The following is a 13,755-nucleotide window of genomic DNA, read 5'->3' as shown; positions in this document are numbered from 1 at the left end:
GTGAAGAGTTTATTTGCTTTAAATAAATCAGCTGCACTGTGTGTCTTGGGAACCCCTCTGTGACAACAGGACAAGAAGTAAGGGGGACGGGGGTCACTGGGAAAGGAAGGCAAATAAAAAATTACAATCTCACCAAAGTTACCAAACTTCACCAAAACTCCCAGGCATGCCTCCCAACTTTTCTGAGATGGGAACGAGGGACACCTATTAGGAAAAGTATGTAGGCACAGGACGCGCCCGCTCAGGAGGTGGAAATCAGGGGCAGTTGGGAGCTCTGCTTCCAGGTATGCAGGGGCAGATCTGGGAATTATGTCCGGGGGATCTTGCTGTTAGAGCATTCAAGACCAATAGGACTCCAGGGAGTAACTGTACCCTCCAGACTCCACCTCAACCTAAAATAGAACTTCTGGGCGGACTGCCCCTTTAAGTTTCTGGCACAGCATTTCAAGTCTTAGCCGACTGTGATTATTTGTGATTATTTGTTCTCTTGCGGTGAAGTGAAGACACAAGGTAACCTTGTGTGATTGTCCCTTTCTGGGACTATCCCGAACTGAAGACGAGTGATTGTCTGTGTGTCTGTGTGTCAGTCTGTGGGGGGTGTTTGGATCTGAAGTATTTGTGTCGATAATTTTTCACACTCGTTTTGCTGACTCAAACTCCTCCCAGTTTACTTCCTTCTTTCAGTTTTTATATAAACTCTCACTGCAGACTGCTGAATACAGAATACGATTTACTGACAAGCTGGAGAGACGTCGGAGAGAATTCTGCACCGCCTGATTGGACGAGGAGAGACGGCGCCCGGTACGTATCACATTCACACAATTACCAATGTTTCCAATGGTCTCTGATTTCCAGCAAAAGTGCAAAGATTATCGAACAGTCCTTGGGAATTTCCATTGTTGGTACAAGTCTATGTGAAGCCCCCAGAAATGTTTTGACGCAACATAATCGATGGTTAGCACCAGCGGCGGCTGGCGTTCAAAATATTGGGGGGGGGGGGGTGAGGGAGCAAAAAAAAAATAATATCAATTGCAGCCACTGTGCCCATCAAATTCAGCCACTGTGCCCATCAAATTCAGCCACTGTGCCCATCAAATGCAGCCACTGTGCCATCATATGGAGCCACTGTGCCCAGCATATGCAGCCACTGTGCCCATCAAATTTAGCCACTGTGCCATCATATGCAGCCACTGTGCCCAGTAAATACAGACAGTGTGCCATCATATGCAGCCACTATGCCATCAATTACAGCCACTGTGCCATCAATTACAGCCACTATGCCCATCATATGCAGCCATTGTGCCCATCAAGCGTAGCCGCTGTGCCATCAAATGCAGACACTGTTCCCATCATATGCAGCCATTGTGCCCATATATGCAGCCACTGCACCCATGGAAATACAGCCACTGTGCCCATCAAATGCAGCCACTGTGCCCACCAAATACAGCCACTGTGCCAATCATGTCCAGCGCTTGGTCACTCTTAAAGTGACAAAAAAAAATTTCCCCAACAGCTGAGTACTCTGAACTGTGCTGTGAACACTAGATGCTGAGTGCACTAGTTTTGGTAAATCTCCCCCAGAGTTTCATTAATAACAAGCATAGAATAAATCTGGAAAATACCACATTGTGGCCACTAGATGACGCTGAGGAACATAGGAAATAAATACCTCTTAGTAAGAGAATATACAATGTAACTAGAGAACACTAATTCCCCTAGTTACAATGTAACTAGAGGGAATTGACAAATGTACGCCACTTACCACCCATTAAAAATTAGCCCACAGAGTGAATCAGGAAAAGACCACATTAGGGCCACAAGATAGAGCTGAGAATTAAAGGGGAATACATCTTAGTATGAAGGAATGCAGTATAACAATTCTAGTGAACATTGGAGGGTATTAGCAAATAAATGTATCCATTGCTAGGTGCAGGGGTGTCAAATTCAACTTCATTGTGGGCCACATCAGCAGTATGGTTGCCCTCAAAGGGCCGTTTGTGCCTGGGGTGTGCTACATACAGAGGGCAAGGTTCAGGAGTGGGTTTTGTGCAGAGTTCAGGATTATGCTATGTACAGAGTGCAGAGTTTAGAAGTGCATTGCATACAGAGGTCTGGAGTACACTGTGTGCAGAGGTCAGAAGTACGCTAAGTACAGAGTTCAGGAGTACGTAATGTAAAGTGTGCAGAGTTCAGAAATATCCTACATGCAGACTTCAGGGGAGCACTATGTACACAATGCAAGAGTGTGGAGGTCAGGAGTATGCTACGTACAGAGTGCAGAGGTCAGGAGTACGCTATTTACAGAGTGCAGAGGTCAGGAGTACGCTATTTACAGAGTGCAGAGGTCAGAAGTACGCTACGTACAGAGTGCAGAGGTCAGAAGTACGCTACGTACAGAGTGCAGAGGTCAGGAGTACGCTACGTACAATGTGCACAGTTCAGAAGTGCATTGCATACAGAGTGCAGAGTTCAGGAGAGCATTACATACAGAGTACAGGGGCACGCTACATACAGGGTGCAGAGTTCAGAAGTGCATTGCATACAGAGCGCAGAGTTCAGGAGTGTTCTATGTAGAGTGCAGAGTTCAGGATTGTTCTATGTACAGAGTGCAGAGGTCAGGAGTACGCTACTTACAGAGTTTAGGAGCACACTATGTAAAGAGTGTAGAGATCAGGAGTATGCTACGTATAGAGTGCAGAGGTCAGGAGTACGCTACGTACAGAGTGCGGAGGTCAGGAGTACGCTACGTACAGAGTGCGGAGGTCAGGAGTACGCTACATACAGAGTGCAGAGTTAAGGAGTACGCTATGTACAGAGTGCAGAGTTCAGAAGTGCATTGTGTACAGAGTTCAGGAGAGCATTACATACAGAATGCAGAGTACAGAGGCATGCTACATACAGGGTGCAGAGTTCAGAAGTGCATTGTATACAGAGAGCAGAGTTCAGGAGTGTTCTACGTAGAGTGCAGAGTTCAGGAGTACACTATGTACAGAGTTCAGAAGTGCATTGCATTCAGAGTGCAGAGTTCAGGGGTGACAAATTTACAGAATGCAAGGTTTAGGGGTGTCCTGCACACAGAGTGGAGAGTTCATGGGTGTGCTACATGCGCAGAGTACAGGGTTTAGATGTTCGCTATGTAAAGAATGCAATGTTTGGGAGTGTGCCACGTACAGAGTTTAGGGGTGCGCTGTGAAGAATGCAGGGTTTAGGGTGCTGTGCCTTGCAGGGAGGACGTTTTCTCTCTCTCACTGGAGATTTTTCCCGCAGTGAAGGATTGCAGTGATCTTTTACCTCCGGGAACTGCTGAGAGCAAAGCTGTCCCTTCTGAGTTTACAAGGGACAGCGGAGGGTGAAAGCCGGGGGTGGTGGAATGGAGTTCCACAGCATTCCAGGCTGCAAACCTGGGTGCTAGAGCCACGTAACAAGGCCTGTTGGGCCGGTTCAGCCTTCGGGCCTGGTGTTTTGACATTTGTGCACTAAAGGATCCCTGTTTATTTGCTAATTCTCTCCAGTGTTCAAGAATGGTTACATTGCATCTCTCCTTACTAAGTTGTAATTATTTTATTTGACCCTCTGCTCCAACTAGTGGCCATAATGTGGTATTTTCCTGATTCACTTCATCTTTGTTAAGTGTGAACCTTTGTTATGAATAAAACATATTATTTGAAGAACATTCAACCCAAACAGATAATAACCTAAAAACATTCGATTTTTTGCCCTATTCTCACAACAGCTGTACATTCACTTTCACTGGGTGAATAGCTATGCAAATTATTTATAAATAGCCCCCCGATGGGGTTGAACCGTCCAGGGATATGTGCGTTATGAAGAGATTCATCTGATCCTTGTTTGATCAGGCCCACTTCCCCTCCTCCACCGCTGGGTTTCGGTTCCTTGTTCTTTGGCCTTCATCTTCCACATCTCTGTTTCATTGTGAGAACTTGTGTTCAGTTTGGCCCTTAGTCTCCGAGCCAAACGCAAAGTTCATTAATCCATGAGCATAAAAAACACACAAAGGTATAATAAATTAGCAAAAAAAAAAGCAGAAGTGTAGCCAGAAAAGTCTTGCCAAGAAAGCTACACTCGTGCTCTAGAACCTTCTCCTAGCCAGAAAGCTACACTCATGTTCTAGAACCTTCTCCTAGCCAGGAAGCTACACTCATGCTCTAGAACCTTCTCCTAGCCAGAAAGCTACACTCGTGCTCTAGAACCTTCTCCTAGCCAGAAAGCTACACTCGTGCTCTAGAACCTTCTCCTAGCCAGAAAGCTACACTCGTGCTCTAGAACCTTCTCCTAGCCAGAAAGCTACACTCGTGCTCTAGAACCTTCTCCTAGCCAGAAAGCTACACTCGTGCTCTAGAACCTTCTCCTAGCCAGAAAGCTACACTCGTGCTCTAGAACCTTCTCCTAGCCAGAAAGCTACACTCATGTTCTAGAACCTTCTCCTATGGAGTCTTGTAGCACAGAAGTAGCTGCAATGAACATTACCAGCCATTTGCAAGCAGCTGAGTGAATGGTTATGTAGATAGGAGGAGGGGCCTTTGCTGGACAGAAACGCATCAGGCTAAACCGGACCTCCCCCTGCAGAGATAAACCCCACCCTCCACCTCCATCCAATGAGAAGGGTGCATTTTGACTGCTGCTTTTATTAGCTGGAGGCGGGGTCTGTTTTTAGCATATGGACTTCAAAAGTCATACACCTTAAGCCCTTTTTGAAACTGAGATCAGAGGGGCACACAGAAGTTTTTGAAGTTTAAAGCTAAGCTCTGGGATAAGTAATCATCTAATACAAGAGACATGGGTATTCCTCCTTGAATCTTGGTGTGCTTTGTTTATTTCTTCCAGATCTGTGCAGTAATCCGGTGTGAGACTTCCTGTAATAAAGACCGCTCACTGCTGCTCTCTCTCCTTGTGCAGGGTAACTGGTCTTGTCTCCGCCCCCCTCCTGTCGTTTTCTGCAGGCAGCCCGAAGTGGGTGGAGCCTGCTGGGCCCCTCCCACAGTTCTGCTCTCTGCACAGGCTGTGCACAGCACAGTGATGATGTTACTTTTGCAAGGTTATATCTGGGTTTGCAAAGGCATTTGGTGCTTGCAAAGTGTATTTAGAGCCTTTGTGGCTATTGAAGTACAGGGAACAAAAAGGAAAAAAAAGAAAAAGGAATTGAAAGAAAACCTGTGGTCAGACTTTAAAGGTGCAACAAACACTGGGAGTACAAAAAATATTTAGCATTTATTGAAAAATACATATAGTATAAAGACCAGAGACATGAAAGAAATAATGATAAAAATCACAATCCACATGACGCATAATTCTCATACATCTTGGGGGTGGGGAGGAGGATGACCCAGTCCTGGCACTACAAGAATTTATTTACTGACAGGTCCACTTTACAGATAGGAGAACCAGCCTGATTAGGTATAGGTGCGCCATCACCGGTGTCCCATGCTGGGCCTGGCTTATATTAAAAGAAGACAAACCCGATATTCGGTAATAAATGTGCATAATCCAAAATTGGAACTAATTTACCAAATGAAATGTATTTTTATCCTCCAATAATAGGTTGCCCATAGTTTGTATTGAATGCCTGCACACTACACAGATCATACCCCTGTTTCCCCAAAAATAAGACCTAGCGTGATTGGCGGTGGTGGCTGCAACATAAGCTTTACCCCTCGAATAAGCCAGGCTGCTGCATTGATGGCAATGGTGAGGCTGCTGCATTGATGGCAATGGTGAGGCTGCACTGATGTGGACTGATGAGGCTGCAGGTGGGCATTGATCAGGCTGCATTGATGGCAATGGTGAGGCTGCAGATGGGCACTGACCCTTATTTTGCTTCAAAGTTCCTTATTTAAAATTATTTTTTTTCCTGAAACTTCCCTCTTAAAATGAATGTGCGTGTTATACGCCGATAAATACAGTAATTTTTCTCCTTTACTGGTGGGCACTGATGAGGCGGCATGGAAAGGCAGCACTGACTGGCATCACTAATGGGCACTGATTGGTGTCACTAATGGGCACTGATTGGTGTCACTGATGGGCACTGCTGGGGCTGTACTGTAATCAGGGCACGGATCACATACTATATATCCTATCCCATCGTACACCTCTGACACCGTAGTAGATCACATACTATAAATTGGGTATATAAAATAATCAACCCCCCCCCTCCTTTAAAATCATCAGGTGTTGTTGCTTTGCAGTCTGAAATGAAGACATTTTTGTCCATTTTTTTATCCAGCTGTATTTAAATGTGTAACTTATAACATTCACGCAGAAGATATAACACCAACATGTCAGAGAAAAAAAAAGAAAAACAATCACTGAGTTGGAAAAAGGATCACCCCCTTATGTCAGTATTTTGTTGGACCACATTATGCTTTAATTCCAGCCTTTATTCCGTTATAATTTGTCTCTACTAACTTTGCACATCTAGACTTTGCAGAACTGCTCAAGTTCAGTTATATTTGATGGTGACCGTTTGTGGACTGCAGTCTTCAAGTCATCCCACAGATTTTCAATGGGGTTTAAGTCTGGGTTCTGACTGGGCCATGCAAGGACATTAACCTTTTTTCTCCTTCAACCACTGTGTGCTCATTATTGTTATGTTCTTTGGGTCATTGTCATGTTGGAAGGTAAACCTTCTTCCCATTGACAACTTTTTGGTAGATGGCAGCAGATTTTCCTCAAGAATGTGATGGAATTTTGCCCCATCCATTTTTCCTTCTATCCTGACAAGTGCTCCAGTCCCTGCTGCAGAGAAACACCCCCATAACAGCATATTACCACCCCCATATCAGGACATTACCACCCCCATAACAGCATATTACCACTCCCATAACAGGACATTACCACCCCCATAACAGCATATTACCACCCATATAACATAATATTACTACCCCCATAGCAGGATATTGCCACCCTCATACCAGGACATTACCACCCCCATAACAGGATATTACCACCCCCATAACAGGATATTACCACCCCATAACAGGATATTACCACCCATATAACTTTATATTACCACCCCCATAACAGGATATTACTACCCCCATGACAGGATGTTACCACCCCCCCCATAACAGGATATTATCACCCCCTATAACAGGATATTATCACCCCCCCATAACAGGATGTTACCAGCCCCCATAACAGGATATTACCACCCCCCATAATAGGATATTACCACCCCCCATAACAAGATATTACCACCACCCATAACAAGATATTATCACCCCCTAGAACAGGATATTACCACCCCCATAACAGGATATTACCGCCCCCTAGAACAGGATATTACCACCCCTATAACAGCATATTACCACCCATATAACATAATATTACTACCCCCATAGCAGGATATTGCCACCCTCATACCAGGACATTACCACCCCCATAACAGGATATTACCACCCCCATAACAGGATATTACCACCCCATAACAGGATATTACCACCCATATAACTTTATATTACCACCCCCATAACAGGATATTACTACCCCCATGACAGGATGTTACCACCCCCCCCATAACAGGATATTATCACCCCCTATAACAGGATATTATCACCCCCCCATAACAGGATGTTACCAGCCCCCATAACAGGATATTACCACCCCCCATAATAGGATATTACCACCCCCCATAACAAGATATTACCACCACCCATAACAAGATATTATCACCCCCTAGAACAGGATATTACCACCCCCATAACAGGATATTACCGCCCCCTAGAACAGGATATTACCACCCCTATAACAGGATATTACCACCCCCATAACAGGATAATACCACCCCCTAGAACAGGATATTACTACCCCCCCATAACAGGATATTACGACCCCCCATAACAGGATATTACCACCCCCCCATAACAGGATATTACCACCCCCCCATAACAGGATATTACCCCCTCCATGCTTTTTATATTATTTGGATAGTGAGCTGTATTGTATTTCCACCAGACATATGGTTTGGTGCTGACACCAAATAATTGAATTTTAGTCTCGCTAAAGCAGAACCCCTCCCCTCTATGTGGAATAAGAGAGGGATGTGCTCCCATAGTCCTGTCTTGTTTGTTTTGTTCTGATACTGAATGGTGAATAAGGCTACATTCACTCTTTTGGGGTGCATTACACAAAGCGCGTTGGCGCACATTACTTTGTTAGGGCAGTCCATTCATTTCACTAGGCTCTCGATGCACCAAAACATGCTTCTATCGCCCACTGCTGTGTGTAGCATACTTGTGTTGGTAGGGTGCATTGGGGGCGCCTTTAACCACCTAAGGACCAGGCCTATTTTTCAAAGTTAAAATCATTTTTTATTTATTTTTTGCTAGAAATTATTTAGAACCGCCAAACATTATATATTTTTTTCCCAGACACCCTAGAGAATAAAATGGCAGTTGCTGCAATACTTTATGTCACACCGTATTTGCGCAGCGGTTTACAAACTCAACTTTTGGGAAAAAATACACTTTTTTAAATTAAGAAAATGGTAAAGTTAGCCCAAATTTTTTTTTATATTGTGAAAGATAATGTTACGCCGAGTAAATTCACGCCCAACACGTGACTCTTCAAAATTGCTCCCACTCGTGGAATGGCGACAAACTTTGACCCTTAAAAATCTCTATAGGCAACGTTTAAACATTTTTTAAGGTTGCCAGTTTAGAGTTACAGAGGAGGTCATTTGCTAGAATTATTGCTCTCTAACGATCGTGGCGATACCTCACATGTGTGGTTTGAACTGCATTTGCATATGCGTGCGCGACTTACGCATGCCCTCGCTGCTGCTGCTGCGCGTGAGCTTGGCGGGACGGGGCGCTATAAATTGTGTTTATTTTTTTGATTTAACGTTTCATTTTTTACACCGTCCCTTTAATAAATAAATTTGGATCACTTTTATTCATATGCGGGCGCAACTTACGTATGCGTTCACTTCTGAGCGTGGGCAACGGCGGGACAGGGCGCTATAATTTTTGTTATTTATTTTACTTTTCTTTTCTTTTTTACACTGTCCCTTTAAAAAAAAAATGTTGGATCACTTTTATTCCTATTAAAAGGAATGTAAACATCCCTTGTAATAAAAAAAGGAAAATGACAGGACCTCTTTAATGTGAGATTTGGGGTCAAAAAGACCTCAGATCTCATATTTACACTTAAATGCAATAAAAACTTTTTTCCCTTTAAGGCCGTTGGGTGGAAGTGACGTTTGACGTCACTTCCGTTATCCAACGTCATTGAGTCGAGTGGGGGCCATCATTCTCTCACTTGACTCACAGCCTCTGAGGGGAAAGGATCGGATCGTCTCCGCCGCCACCGACAGCTCCGGAAAGCGGCGAAGATGACCGAAACGTGGCAGGAGGGGGGGGTGGTCAACTCTCTGGCTGCCGATAAAAGTGGTCTCGTGGTGAATCTGCTGCGGAGACCACTTTTATCCTAAAGCGGACCGCCCGCCGTTGAAGAAAATACCGGGGTTATGGAAGCTATCTGCTGCCATAAAAACAGCATTCAGTGTCAAAGTACCGACGTTTAATGGCAGCGGGCGGGCAGGTGGACGGGCGGTCCGAAAGTGGTTAAGAATGAATGGCAGCACCCTAACACACAACACACGCACGTTCAGTCACTTGTGTGTTCCCGTAGTCCAAAGATGTGAATCCAGCCTATGTGTTGTCATGCTAATGCTGGAAATGTGTTACTGGCGCTATCCCCAATTGAAAAATAAAAGGAAAAAACAAAAAAGGAAAACCAATATTATTTTATTCCATTGTTTATTGTCTTGTCTATGGTGCCTAAAAAGTCCATAAGCCCCCCCCCCCTTTTTCTTTTCTATGACATAACAGGACCTGGCACAGGCATATATTTCTATGTATCCACAGTACCACTCTGTGCTCTTTGATACATTTACTAAATTTTCTGAATGCTGGAAGTGCGTTACTGGCGCTATCGCCAATTGAAAAATAAAAGGAAAAAACAAAAAAAGGAAAACGAATGCAGCCACCACATCTAAGGGCTAGTTAGCTGCAATGTACCGTAGTTTCAATTTTGGGTTTAGATAAACTTTTTATAGTGATGTAGCGCCGGCTCCTGAAGAGCCTCTGGCGGCGAGATTGACACTGCGCTGACCCTGTCACCTGGTATGGACTTAAAGGGGAAGCCCTACGCTGAAAAAATGGCGTCCATATAGACCCTTATCCGAGCATGCAGCCCGGCCGGTCAGGAAAGGGGGTGGGGACGAGTGAGCGCCCCCCCCCCCTGAGCCGTACCAGGCCGTGTGCCCTCAACATGGGGGGTGCTTTGGGGAAGGGGGGGCCGCGCGGCCCCCCCATCCCAAAGCACCTTGTCCCCATGTTGATGAGGACAAGGGCCTCTTCCCGACAACCCTGGCCGTTGGTTGTCGGGGTCTGCGGGCGGGGGGCTTATCAGAATCCGAGAGCCCCCTTTAATAAGGGGTCCCCCAGACACCGGCCCCCCACCCTATGTGAATGAGTATTGGGTACAATGTACCCCTACCCATTCACCTGGTGAAAAAAGTGTAAATAAAACAACACAAGGTTTTAAAATAATTTATTGCACAGCTCCGGTGGTCTTCCGTTTTGGGGGTCTTCTCGCCAGACTCCTCCGCTATCTTCTGCTAGCTCTTTTACTAGCGGAGGAGCCCGGCTTTCTTCTTCGTCGCCGCCGCCCGGCGGTCTTCTTCCGACTTCTTCCGGCCCCCAGATACCAGCCCCCCACCCTATGTGAATGAGTATGGGGTACAATGTACCCCTACCCATTCACCTTCTTCTTCTTCCTTGAGATGTTGACTCGACGTTCTCTCAGGCTGCAATGACAGGGACGCGGTGTGGGGGCAATTTATATAGGGACATCACCGTGTGATGTCCCCGCCCATTATGATGTCACAGTCTTAATGGGCGTAGGGCTTCCCCTTTAAGTCCATACCAGGTGTCACAGACTTTGGGCGTAGGGCTTCCCCTTTAAGTCCATACCAGGTGACAGGGCCAGTGACGTGTCAATCCTGCCGTCGCGTTCAAAATGAACAGACTTTCCTCCGTGTGCGGGCAAGTCCGTTCATTTCAAAAGCACGGCGGACTAGCACACAGACGGCCGGATTGTCCGCCGGACAATTTTTGAGTCAAAACTACTTTCTAAGTCCCAAAAGTCCGCCGGAGCCCACACACGGGTGGATTGTCCGGCGGATAGTCTGATCGTGTGTACGCTGCATAAGAGTACCTGAACTTTTCTCCTAACCCTCTGATCCTATACTAAGAGACTGTTCGTTAACTACGGTTTTGCAAATAAAAATCCCTTTAAGCGGATCTGTCGTCAGTCTCTAAAGTTTCTGGGCCATCGACCACGGGAAACCCCTGGACACAAATGGAGGTGAAGAAGGTAACGGTAAGCCCAATCAAACCAGCAGCTCCTTCGGGGCTCAGTGATTTTGCAGAAAAGCCCCTCTCTGATTAAGTTTGACTTTGTTAAAGGGGCCTTGACTTTTTTCTAAGTTCAGGGATAAGCCCTGCCCACCACCATGATACTGTCCAATGGCAAGCCCTCAGAGGCCAGCAAGGGCACTATCATTGGATGGGGTGTGGAGGAGAATCATAAGTAGAGTAGTGAAACTAAATGAGAGAGGGGCACAGCAGAGGCTTTTCTACCCAAAGATATTAGAGGGGATCTTGTGGCGTCTGCAGTTAGGAGCGGCGTGTGTTATCGGGGTGAGGTTGGGCAGTTGGAGCTGCAACTGTCATATCTAAGGTGACCTCGGAGCTCTGTATGCCATGGACATCGCCAGACAGGGTAAGGTAAAGGGGGACAATGGGAGGATGGACTAAAGCTGGCCTCACAGGACAAGATCACCCAGAACCCAATCCAGGGAGAACATGGGAAATTGCAGCAAAAATCGCCCCCCTCAAAAAGAAAAAAATATCAAGCACTAATCTGCATGCTTACCCCCTAAGCATACATTGCCCCTCCTCCCAGTATAAATACACCCTCCTGCTGAAATCCCCCTTCCAACCTCAAATATGCTCCCAGCACCATCCCCCCCCCCATCCTAGCACAAATCCCCCCGACCCAAAGTCCCCTCCAAGCACAAATCCCCCCCCCCATTTCAAATCCCCCTCCCAACACAAACTCCCCTCCCCCAATCATCCGTCCTAGCACAAATCCCCCTCCCAGGACAAATTACCCTCTCCCAATCCTCCATCCTAGCACAACACCCCACCCTTTATTCCAAATTCCCCCCCCCAGCACAAATTCCCCTTCCCCAACCCTCCATCCTAGCACAAATCCCCCCCCTCATTCCAAATCCTCCTCCTAGCACAAATATCCCTCCCCCAATCCTCCATCCTAGCACAAATTCCCTCCTCCAAAGTCCCCTCCAAGCACAAATCCCCCCATTCCAAAATCCTCTCCCCCAATCCCCCATCCTAGCACAAACCCCCCCCCATTCCAAATCCTCCTCCCAGCACAAATTTCCCTCCCCAATCCTCCATCCTAGCACAAATCCCCCCCCCACCCCAAATTTCCTACCAGAAATGCACCCCAAACATCCCTACTAGCAAAAATCCCACTCCCAAACAAAATTCCCCTCCTAGCACAAACACCCTCCCCCTAACATATTACCCTTTCTAGCACAAATCCCTCCTCCTAGCATAAATCCTCTTTCCCCGTCCTTCCTCTCAACACAAATTTTCCCTCCTAAAACAATTCTTACCTCCACGCCACATTCCTCCTCATAACACAAATCCCCTCCATCCTAGCAAAAATCCCCCCCCCTCCAAAGTCCCCTCCAAGCACAAACCCCCCCCCATTCCAAATCCTCCTCCCAGCACAAATTTCCCTCCCCAAATCCTCAATCCTAGCACAACACCCCACCCTTTATTCCAAATTCCCCCCCCCCAGCACAAATTCCCCTTCCCCAACCCTCCATCCTAGCACAAATCCCCCCCCTCATTCCAAATCCTCCTCCTAGCACAAATATCCCTCCCCCAATCCTCCATCCTAGCACAAATTCCCTCCTCCAAAGTCCCCTCCAAGCACAAATCCCCCCATTCCAAAATCCTCTCCCCCAATCCCCCATCCTAGCACAAACCCCCCCCCATTCCAAATCCTCCTCCCAGCACAAATTTCCCTCCCCAATCCTCCATCCTAGCACAAATCCCCCCCCACCCCAAATTTCCTACCAGAAATGCACCCCAAACATCCCTACTAGCAAAAATCCCACTCCCAAACAAAATTCCCCTCCTAGCACAAACACCATCCCCCTAACATATTACCCTTTCTAGCACAAATCCCTCCTCCTAGCATAAATCCTCTTTCCCCGTCCTTCCTCTCAACACAAATTTTCCCTCCTAAAACAATTCTTACCTCCACGCCACATTCCTCCTCATAACACAAATCCCCTCCATCCTAGCAAAAATCCCCCCCCCTCCAAAGTCCCCTCCAAGCACAAACCCCCCCTCATTCCAAATCCCCCTCCCAGCACAAATTCTCCTCCCCAATCCTCCATGCTAGCACAAATCCCCCCCACCCCAAATTTCCAGATTTCCTACCAGAAATGCCCCCCAAACATCTCTACTAGCACAAATCCTCCTCCTAAACAAAAGTTCCCCTCCTAGTACAAATACCCTCCCCCTAACATATTACCTTTTCTAGCAGAAATCCCTTCTCCTAGCAGAAATACTCTTCCCCTGTCCTTCCTCTCAACACAAATTTCCCCTCCTAAAACAATTCTTACCTCCATGC

At 46.5% G+C, this 13,755-nt stretch overlaps 1 protein-coding gene across 1 annotated transcript in view; it reads left to right on the top strand.

Annotated features, from left to right (window-relative positions):
* The first annotated feature begins 665 nt into the window (after positions 1-665).
* LOC143936121 (bactericidal permeability-increasing protein-like) overlaps positions 666-13,755 on the top strand; it is a 76,887-nt gene continuing 63,797 nt past the window's right edge. Inside the window, exon 1 of the mRNA XM_077460477.1 lies at positions 666-801. The gene's annotated coding sequence lies outside the window, so the exon portion shown is untranslated. The remainder of the gene's footprint in view (positions 802-13,755) is intronic.

The sequence above is a fragment of the Lithobates pipiens genome, unplaced genomic scaffold (genome assembly GCF_037356315.1).
Source record: "Lithobates pipiens isolate NorthernLeopardFrog02 unplaced genomic scaffold, aLitPip1_a1.2 Scaffold_28, whole genome shotgun sequence".
NCBI lineage: Eukaryota > Metazoa > Chordata > Amphibia > Anura > Ranidae > Lithobates > Lithobates pipiens.
Note: the sequence above shows the minus strand (reverse complement) of the source record. Positions and strands in the feature narration are given on the sequence as shown.